This window comes from Bombus affinis, chromosome 2, assembly GCF_024516045.1.
Source record: "Bombus affinis isolate iyBomAffi1 chromosome 2, iyBomAffi1.2, whole genome shotgun sequence".
Classification (NCBI taxonomy): Eukaryota; Metazoa; Arthropoda; class Insecta; order Hymenoptera; family Apidae; genus Bombus; species Bombus affinis.
Window position 1 is genome coordinate 2,604,885 of NC_066345.1, and position 13,840 is coordinate 2,618,724.

The window sequence follows — 13,840 nt, forward strand, 5'->3', positions numbered from 1 at the left end:
CGTTATATCGTAATGCTATATAACGTTATACGTTATATCGTAATACTACATAACGTTATACGTTATATCGTAATACTATACAACATTATACGTTATATCATAATGCTATATAACGTTATACGTTATATCGTAATGCTATATAACGTTATACGTTATATCGTAATACTACATAACGTTATAAGTTATATCGTAATACTATACAACATTATACGTTATATCGTAATGCTATATAACGTTATACGTTATATCGTAATGCTATATTACGTTATACGATATATCGTAATGTTATATAACGTTATACGTTATATCGTAATACTATATAACGTTGTACGTTATATCGTAATAGTATATAACGTTATACGTTATATCGTAATGCTATATAACGATATACGATATATCGTAATACTATATAACGTTATACGTTATATCGTAATACTATACAACGTTAAACGTCATATCGTAATGCTATATGACGTTGTACGTTATATCGTAATAGTATATAACGTTATACGTTATATCGTAATAGTATATAACGTTACACGTTATATCGTAATGCTATATAACGTTATATGTTTTATCGTAATACTATACAACGTTATACGTTATATCCTAACGGTATATAACGATATATGATATATCGTAATACTACATAACGTTATACGATTTATCGTAATACTACATAACGTTATACGTTATATCGTAATACTATACAACGTTAAACGTTATATCGTAACGCTATATAACGTTGTACGTTATATCGTAATAGTATATAACGTTATACGTTGTATCGTAATGCTATATAACGTTGTACGTCATATCGTAATAGTATATAACGTTATACGTTATATCGTAACAGTATATAACGTTATACGATATATCGTAATACTATAGAACGTTATACGTTATATCGTAATGCTATATAACGTTATACGATATATCGTAATGCTATATATCGTCATACGTTATATCGTAATACTATATACGTTATACGATATATCGTAATTGTACATAACGTTATACGTTATATCGTAATAGTATATAACGATGTACAATACATCGTATTAGTATATAACGTTATGCGTTATATCCTAACAGTATATACCGTTATAAGTTCTATTGTAATGCTATATAACGTTATACGATATATCGTAATGCTATATAACGTTATACGTTATATCGTAATGCTATATAACGTTGTACGTTACATCGTAATAGTATATAACGTTATACGTTATTTCCTAACAGTATATAACGTTATCGATATATCGTAATACTACATAACGTTATACGTTATATCGTAATGCTATATAACGTTATACGATATATCGTAATGCTATATAACGTTATACGTCATATCGTAATGCTATATAACGTTGTACGTTACATCGTAGTAGTATATAACGATATACGTTATATCCTAACAGTATAAAACGTTATACGATATATCGTAACACTACATAACGTTATACGTTATATCATAATGCTATTTAACGTTATACGATATATCGTAATGCTATATAACGTTATACGTTATATCGTAATGCTATATAACGTTGTACGTTACATCGTAATAGTATATAACGTTATACGTTATATCCTAACAGTATATTACGTTATACGATATATCGTAATACTATATAACGTTATTCGTTATATCATAATGCTATATAACGTTATTCGATATATCGTAATGCTATACAACGTTACACGTTATATCGTAATAGTATATAACGTTATACGTTATATCCTAACAGTATATAACGTTATACGATATATCGTAATACTATATAACGTTTTACGTTGTATCGTAATGCTATATAACGTCATACGATATATCGTAATGTTATATAACGTTATACGTTATATCGTAATACTATATAACGTTGTACGTTATATCGTAGTAGTATATATCGTTATACGTTATATCGTAATGCTACATAACGATATACGATATATCGTAATACTACATAACGATATACGTTATATCGTAATACTATACAACGTTAAACTTCATATCGTAATGCTATATAACGTTGTACGTTATATCGTAATAGTATATAACGTTATACGTTATATCGTAATACTATACAACGTTATACGTTATATCCTAACAGTATATAACGATATACGATATATCGTAATACTACATAACGTTATACGATATATCGTAATACTACATAACGTTATACGTTATATCGTAATACTATACAACGTTAAACGTTATATCGTAATAGTATATAACGTTACACGTTATATCGTAATACTATATAATGTTATACGTTACATCGTAACAGTATATAACGTTATACGCTATATCGTAGCAGTATATAACGTTATACGATATATCGTAATACTGCATAACGTTATACGTTATATCGTAATACGATACAACGTTATACGTTCTATTGAAATGCTAGATAACGTTGTACGTCATATTGTAATTGTATATAACGTTATACGTTATATCGTAACAGTATATAACGTTATACGATATATCGTAATAGTATAGAACGCTATGCGTTATATCGTAATGCTATATAACGTTTCACGTTATATCGTAATGCAATATAACGTTATACGATATATCGTAATGTTATATAACGTTATACGTTATATCGTAATACTATATAACGTTGTACGTTATATCGTAATAGTATATATCGTTATACGTTATATCGTAATACTATATAACGATATACGATATATTGTAATGCTATATAACGTTATACGTTATATCGTAATGCTATATAACGTTGTACGTTACATCGTAATAGTATATAACGTTATACGTCATTTCCTAACAGTATATAACGTTATACGATATATCGTAATACTACATAACGTTATACGTTATATCGTAATACTGTACAACGTTATACGTTATATCGTAATGCTGTATAACGTTATACGATATATCGTAATGCTATATAACGTTATACGTTATATCGTAATGCTATATAACGATGTACGTTACATCGTAATAGTATATAACGTTGTACGTTACATCGTAATAGTATATAACGTTATACGTTATATCCTAAGAGTATATAACGTTATACGATATATCGTAATACTACATAACGTTATACGTTATATCATAATGCTATATAACGTTATACGATATATAGTAATGCTATATAACGTTATACGTTATATCGTAATGCTATATAACGTTGTACGTTACATTGTAATAGTATATAACGTTATACGTTATATCCTAACAGTATATAACGTTATACGCTATATCGTAATACGATACAACGTTATACGTTATATTGAAATGCTAGATAACGTTGTACGTTATATCGTAATAGTATATAACGTTATACGTCACATCGTAATAGTATATAACGTTATACGTTATATCGTAATACTATATAACGTTATACGTTATATCATAATGCTATATATCGAAATACGATATATCGTAATGTTATATAACGTTATACGATGTATCGTAACACTACATAACGTTAAACGTTATATCGTAATGCTATATAACGTTATACGTTATATCGTAATGCTATATAACGTTGTACGTTATATCGTAACAGTATATAACGTTATACGTCACATCGTAATAGTATATAACGTTATACGTTATATCGTAATACTATATAACGTTATACGTTATATCATAATGCTATATATCGAAATACGATATATCGTAATGTTATATAACGTTATACGATGTATCGTAATACTATACAACGTTATACGTTATATCATAATGATATATATCGATATACGATATATCGTAATGTTATATAACGTTATACGTTATATCGTAATACTATACAACATTATACGTTATATCGTAATGCTATATAACGTTATACGTTATGTCGTAATGCTATATAACGTTATACGTTATGTCATAATGCTATATAACGATATACGATATATCGTAATGCTATATAACGTTTTACGTTATATCGTAATGCTATATTACGTTATACGATATATCGTAATGTTATATAACGTTATACGTTATATCGTAATACTATATAACGTTGTACGTTATATCGTAATAGTATATAACGTTACACGTTATATCGTAATGCTATATAACGTTATATGTTTTATCGTAATACTTTACAACGCTATACGTTATATCCTAACAGTATATAACGATATACGACATATCGTAATACCACATAACGTTATACGATATATCGTAATACTACATAACGTTATACGTTATATCGTAATACTATATAACGTTAAACGTTATATCGTAATGCTATATAACGTTATACGATATATCTTAATGCTATATAACGTTATACGTTATATCGTAATGCTATATAACGGTGTACGTTACATCGTAATAGTATAAAACGTTATACGTTATATCCTAACAGTATATTACGTTATACGGTATATCGTAATACTATATAACGTTATACGTTATATCATAATGCTATATAACGTTATACGCTATATCGTAATACTATATAACGTTGTACGTTATATCGTAATAGTATATAACGTTATACGTTATATCGTAATGCTATATAACGATATACGATATATCGTAATACTACATAACGTTATACGTTATATCGTAATACTATACAACGTTAAACGTCATATCGTAATGCTATATAACGTTGTACGTTATATCGTATTAGTATATAACGTTATACGTTATATCGAAATAGTTTATAACGTTACACGTCATATCGTAATGCTATATAACGTTATATGTTATATCGTAATACTATACAACGTTATGCGTAATATCCTAACAGTATATAACGATATACGTTATATCGTAATACTGCATAACGTTATACGATATATCGTAATGCTTTATAACGTTATACGTTATATCGTAATGCTATATAACGTTATGCGATATATCGTAATGCTATATAACGTTGTACGTTATATCGTAATAGTATATAACGTTATACGTTATTTCCTAACAGTATATAACGTTATACGATATATCGTAATACTACATAACGTTATACGTTATATCGTAATACTATACAACGTTAAACGTTATATCGTAATGCTATAGAACGTTGTACGTTATATCGTAATAGTATATAACGTTATACTTTATTTCCTAACAGTATATAACGTTATACGATAAATCGTAATACTACATAACGTTATACGTTATATCGTAATATTATACAACGATATACGTTATATCGTAATGCTATATAACGTTATACGATATATCGTAATGCTTTATAACGTTATACGTTATATCGTAATGCTATATAACGTTATGCGATATATCGTAATGCTATATAACGTTATACGTTATATCGTAATGTTATATAACGTTGTACGTTACATCGTAATAGTATATAACGTTATACGTTATATCCTAACAGTATGTAACGTTATACGATATATCGTAATACTACATAACGTTGTACGTTATATCGTAATACTATACAACGCTATACGTTATATCGTAATGCTATATAACGTTGTACGTTACATCGTAATAGTATATGACGTTATACGTTATATCCTAACAGTATATTACGTTATACGGTATATCGTAATACTATATAACGTTATACGTTATATCATAATGCTATATAACGTTATACGTTATATCGTAATACTATACAACGTTATACGTTATATCGTAATACTATATAACGTTATACGATATATCGTAATGCTATATAACGTTATACGTTATATCGTAATGCTATATAACGTTATACGATATATCGTAATGCTATATAACGTTGTACATTACATCGTAATAGTATATAACGTTATACGTTATATCCTAACGGTATATAACGTTATACGCTATATCCTAACAGTATATAACGTTATACGTTATATCGTAATACTATATAACGTTATACGATATATCGTAATAGTACATAACGTTATACGTTATATCGTAATACTATACAACGTTATACGTTATATCGTAATGCTATATAACGTTGTACGTTATATCGTAATAGTATATAACGTTATACGTTATATCGTAATAGTGTATAACGTTACACGTTATATCGTAATACTATACAACGTTATACGTTACATCGTAATAGTATATAACGTTATACGTAATATCGTAATACTGTATAACGATATACGTTATATCATAATGCTATATATCGATATACGATAAATCGTAATGCTATATAACGTTATACATTATATCGTAATGCTATATAACGTTGTACGTTATGTCGTAATGCTATTTAACGTTGTACATTACATCGTAATAGTATATAACGTTATACGTTATATCCTAACAGTATATAACGTTATACGATATATCGTAATACTATATAACGTTATACGTTATATCATAATGCTATATATCGATATACGATATATCGTAATGTAATATAACGTTATACGATATATCGTAATACTATACAACGGTATACGTTATATCGTAATACTATATAACGTTATATGTTATAACGTAATACTATACAACGTTATACGTTATATCCTAACAGTATATAACGTTATACGATATATCGTAATACTATTGAACGTTATACGTTATATCATAATGCTAGATAACGTTAGACGTTATATCGTAATGCTATATAACGTTATAAGTTATATCATAATGCTATATAACGATATACGATATATCGTAATGCTATATAACGTTTTACGTTATATCGTAATAGTACATTTCGTTATACGATATATCGTAATACTATATAACGTTATACGTTATATCCTAATAGTATATAACGTTCTACGTTATATCGTAATACTGTATAACGATATACGTTATATCATAATGCTATATATCGATATACGATAAATCGTAATGCTATATAACGTTATACATTATATCGTAATGCTATATAACGTTGTACGTTATATCGTAATGCTATTTAACGTTATACGTTATATCATAATGCTATATAACGATATACGATATATCGTAATGCTATATAACGTTTTACGTTATATCGTAATGCTATATAACGTTATACGTTATATCGTAATACTATACAACGTTATACGTTATATCGTAATACTATATAACGTTATACGATATATCGTAATGCTATATAACGTTATACGTTATATCGTAATGCTATATAACGTTATACGATATATCGTAATGCTATATAACGTTGTACATTACATCGTAATAGTATATAACGTTATACGTTATATCCTAACGGTATATAACGTTATACGCTATATCCTAACAGTATATAACGTTATACGTTATATCGTAATACTATATAACGTTATACGATATATCGTAATAGTACATAACGTTATACGTTATATCGTAATACTATACAACGTTATACGTTATATCGTATTGCTATATAACGTTGTACGTTATATCGTAATAGTATATAACGTTATACGTTATATCGTAATAGTGTATAACGTTACACGTTATATCGTAATACTATACAACGTTATACGTTACATCGTAATAGTATATAACGTTATACGTAATATCGTAATACTGTATAACGATATACGTTATATCATAATGCTATATATCGATATACGATAAATCGTAATGCTATATAACGTTATACATTATATCGTAATGCTATATAACGTTGTACCTTATGTCGTAATGCTATTTAACGTTGTACATTACATCGTAATAGTATATAACGTTATACGTTATATCCTAACAGTATATAACGTTATACGATATATCGTAATACTATATAACGTTATACGTTATATCATAATGCTATATATCGATATACGATATATCGTAATGTTATATAACGTTATACGATATATCGTAATACTATACAACGGTATACGTTATATCGTAATACTATATAACGTTATATGTTATAACGTAATACTATACAACGTTATACGTTATATCCTAACAGTATATAACGTTATACGATATATCGTAATACTATTGAACGTTATACGTTATATCATAATGCTAGATAACGTTAGACGTTATATCGTAATGCTATATAACGTTATAAGTTATATCATAATGCTATATAACGATATACGATATATCGTAATGCTATATAACGTTTTACGTTATATCGTAATAGTACATTTCGTTATACGATATATCGTAATACTATATAACGTTATACGTTATATCCTAATAGTATATAACGTTCTACGTTATATCGTAATACTGTATAACGATATACGTTATATCATAATGCTATATATCGATATACGATAAATCGTAATGCTATATAACGTTATACATTATATCGTAATGCTATATAACGTTGTACGTTATATCGTAATGCTATTTAACGTTATACGTTATATCATAATGCTATATAACGATATACGATATATCGTAATGCTATATAACGTTTTACGTTATATCGTAATGCTATATAACGTTATACGATATATCGTAACAGTATATAACGTTATACGATATATCGTAATACTATAGAACGTTATACGTTATATCGTAATGCTATATAACGTTATACGATATATCGTAATTCTATATATCGTCATACGTTATATCGTAATACTATATAACGTTATACGATATATCGTAATAGTACATAACGTTATACGTTATATCATAATAGTATATAACGTTGTACATTACATCGTAAGAGTATATAACGTTATACGTTATATCCTATCAGTATATACCGTTATACGTTATATTGTAATGCTATATAACGTTATACGATATATCGTAATGCTATATAACGTTATACGTTATATCGTAATGCTATATAACGTTGTACGTTACATCGTAATAGTATATAACGTTATACGTTATTTCCTAACAGTATATAACGTTATACAATATATCGTAATACTACATAACGTTATAGGTTATATCGTAATACTATACAACGTTATACGTTATATCGTAATGCTATATAACGTTATACGATATATCGTAATGCTATATAACGTTATACGTTATATCGTAATGCTATATAACGTTGTACGTTACATCGTAATAGTATATAACGTTATACGTTATATCCTAACATTATATAACGTTATACGATATATCGTAATACTACATAACGTTATACGTTATATCATAATGCTATATAACGTTATACGTTGTATCGTAATGCTATATAACGTTGTACGTCATATCGTAATAGTATATAACGTTATACGTTATATCGTAACGGTATATAACGTTATACGATAAATCGTAATACTACATAACGTTATACGTTATATCGTAATACTATACAACGTTATACGTTATATCGTGATGCTATATAACGTTATACGTTATATCGTAATGCTATAAAACGTCATACGTTATATCGTAATACTATACAACGTTATACGTTATATCCTAACAGTATATAACGTTCACGATACATCGTAATACTATTGAACGTTATACGTTATATCGTAATGCTATATAACGTTACTCTTTATATCGTAATGCTATATAACGTCATACGTTATATCGTAATGCTATATAACGTTATACGTTATATCGTAATAGTATATAACGTTATACGTTGTATCGTAATGCTATATAACGTTGTACGTCATATCGTAATAGTATATAACGTTATACGTTATATCGTAACGGTATATAACGTTATACGATAAATCGTAATACTACATAACGTTATACGTTATATCGTAATATTATACAACGATATACGTTATATCGTAATGCTATATAACGTTATACGATATATCGTAATGCTTTATAACGTTATACGTTATATCGTAATGCTATATAACGTTATGCGATATATCGTAATGCTATATAACGTTATACGTTATATCGTAATGTTATATAACGTTGTACGTTACATCGTAATAGTATATAACGTTATACGTTATATCCTAACAGTATGTAACGTTATACGATATATCGTAATACTACATAACGTTGTACGTTATATCGTAATACTATACAACGTTATACGTTATATCGTAATGCTATATAACGTTGTACGTTACATCGTAATAGTATATGACGTTATACGTTATATCCTAACAGTATATTACGTTATACGGTATATCGTAATACTATATAACGTTATACGTTATATCATAATGCTATATAACGTTATACGTTATATCGTAATACTATACAACGTTATACGTTATATCGTAATACTATATAACGTTATACGATATATCGTAATGCTATATAACGTTATACGTTATATCGTAATGCTATATAACGTTATACGATATATCGTAATGCTATATAACGTTGTACATTACATCGTAATAGTATATAACGTTATACGTTATATCCTAACGGTATATAACGTTATACGCTATATCCTAACAGTATATAACGTTATACGTTATATCGTAATACTATATAACGTTATACGATATATCGTAATAGTACATAACGTTATACGTTATATCGTAATACTATACAACGTTATACGTTATATCGTAATGCTATATAACGTTGTACGTTATATCGTAATAGTATATAACGTTATACGTTATATCGTAATAGTGTATAACGTTACACGTTATATCGTAATACTATACAACGTTATACGTTACATCGTAATAGTATATAACGTTATACGTAATATCGTAATACTGTATAACGATATACGTTATATCATAATGCTATATATCGATATACGATAAATCGTAATGCTATATAACGTTATACATTATATCGTAATGCTATATAACGTTGTACGTTATGTCGTAATGCTATTTAACGTTGTACATTACATCGTAATAGTATATAACGTTATACGTTATATCCTAACAGTATATAACGTTATACGATATATCGTAATACTATATAACGTTATACGTTATATCATAATGCTATATATCGATATACGATATATCGTAATGTTATATAACGTTATACGATATATCGTAATACTATACAACGGTATACGTTATATCGTAATACTATATAACGTTATATGTTATAACGTAATACTATACAACGTTATACGTTATATCCTAACAGTATATAACGTTATACGATATATCGTAATACTATTGAACGTTATACGTTATATCATAATGCTAGATAACGTTAGACGTTATATCGTAATGCTATATAACGTTATAAGTTATATCATAATGCTATATAACGATATACGATATATCGTAATGCTATATAACGTTTTACGTTATATCGTAATAGTACATTTCGTTATACGATATATCGTAATACTATATAACGTTATACGTTATATCCTAATAGTATATAACGTTCTACGTTATATCGTAATACTGTATAACGATATACGTTATATCATAATGCTATATATCGATATACGATAAATCGTAATGCTATATAACGTTATACACTATATCGTAATGCTATATAACGTTGTACGTTATATCGTAATGCTATTTAACGTTATACGTTATATCATAATGCTATATAACGATATACGATATATCGTAATGCTATATAACGTTTTACGTTATATCGTAATGCTATATAACGTTATACGTTATATCGTAATACTATACAACGTTATACGTTATATCGTAATACTATATAACGTTATACGATATATCGTAATGCTATATAACGTTATACGTTATATCGTAATGCTATATAACGTTATACGATATATCGTAATGCTATATAACGTTGTACATTACATCGTAATAGTATATAACGTTATACGTTATATCCTAACGGTATATAACGTTATACGCTATATCCTAACAGTATATAACGTTATACGTTATATCGTAATACTATATAACGTTATACGATATATCGTAATAGTACATAACGTTATACGTTATATCGTAATACTATACAACGTTATACGTTATATCGTATTGCTATATAACGTTGTACGTTATATCGTAATAGTATATAACGTTATACGTTATATCGTAATATTGTATAACGTTACACGTTATATCGTAATACTATACAACGTTATACGTTACATCGTAATAGTATATAACGTTATACGTAATATCGTAATACTGTATAACGATATACGTTATATCATAATGCTATATATCGATATACGATAAATCGTAATGCTATATAACGTTATACATTATATCGTAATGCTATATAACGTTGTACGTTATGTCGTAATGCTATTTAACGTTGTACATTACATCGTAATAGTATATAACGTTATACATTATATCCTAACAGTATATAACGTTATACGATATATCGTAATACTATATAACGTTATACGTTATATCATAATGCTATATATCGATATACGATATATCGTAATGTTATATAACGTTATACGATATATCGTAATACTATACAACGGTATACGTTATATCGTAATACTATATAACGTTATATGTTATAACGTAATACTATACAACGTTATACGTTATATCCTAACAGTATATAACGTTATACGATATATCGTAATACTATTGAACGTTATACGTTATATCATAATGCTAGATAACGTTAGACGTTATATCGTAATGCTATATAACGTTATAAGTTATATCATAATGCTATATAACGATATACGATATATCGTAATGCTATATAACGTTTTACGTTATATCGTAATAGTACATTTCGTTATACGATATATCGTAATACTATATAACGTTATACGTTATATCGTAATAGTATATAACGTTATACGTTGTATCGTAATGCTATATAACGTTGTACGTCATATCGTAATTGTATATAACGTTATACGTTATATCGTAACGGTATATAACGTTATACGTTATATCGTAATACTATACAACGTTGTACGCTATATCGTAATAGTACATTACGTTATACGATATATCGTAATACTATATAACGTTGTACGTTGTATCCTAACAGTATATAACGTTATACGATATATCGTAATACGATACAACGTTATACGTTATATTGAAATGCTAGATAACGTTGTACGTTATATCCTAACAGTATATAACGATATACGATATATCGTAATACTACATAACGTTATACGATATATCGTAATACTACATAACGTTATACGTTATATCGTAATAGTATATAACGTTATACGTTATATCGTAGTAGTATATAACGTTATACGATATATCGTAGTACTATAGAACTTTATACGTTATATCGTAATAGTATATAACGTTACACGTTATATCGTAATGCTATATAATGTTATGCGTTACATCGTAACAGTATATAACGTTATACGCTATATCGTAGCAGTATATAACGTTATACGATATATCGTAATGCTATAAAACGTTATACGATATATCGTAACACTACATAACGGTATACGTTATATCGTAATACTATACAACGTTATACGTTATATCGTAATACTATACAACGTTGTACGTTATATCGTACTATTACATTACGTTATACGATATATCGTAATACTATATAACGTTATACGTTATATCCTAACAGTATATAACGTTATACGATATATCGTAATACGATACAACTTTATACGTTATATTGAAATGCTAGATAACGTTGTACGTTATTTCGTAATAGTATATAACGTTATACGTAATATCGTAATGCCATATAACGATATACGATACATAGTAATACTACATAACGTTATACGTTATATCGTAACACTATACAACGTTAAACGTTATATCGTAATGCTATATAACGTTGTACGTTATATCGTAATAGTATATAACGTTATACGTTATATCGTAACAGTATATAACGTTATACGGTATATCGTAATACTACATAACGTTATACGTTATATCGTAATACTATACAACGTTAAACGTTATATCGTAACACTATACAACGTTAAACGTTATATCGTAATACTATACAACGTTATACGTTATATCCAGCAGTATATTACGATATACGATATATCGTATTACTACATAACGTTGTACGTTATATCGTAATAGTATATAACGTTATACGTCATATCGTAATAGTATATAACGTTACACGTTATATCGTAAT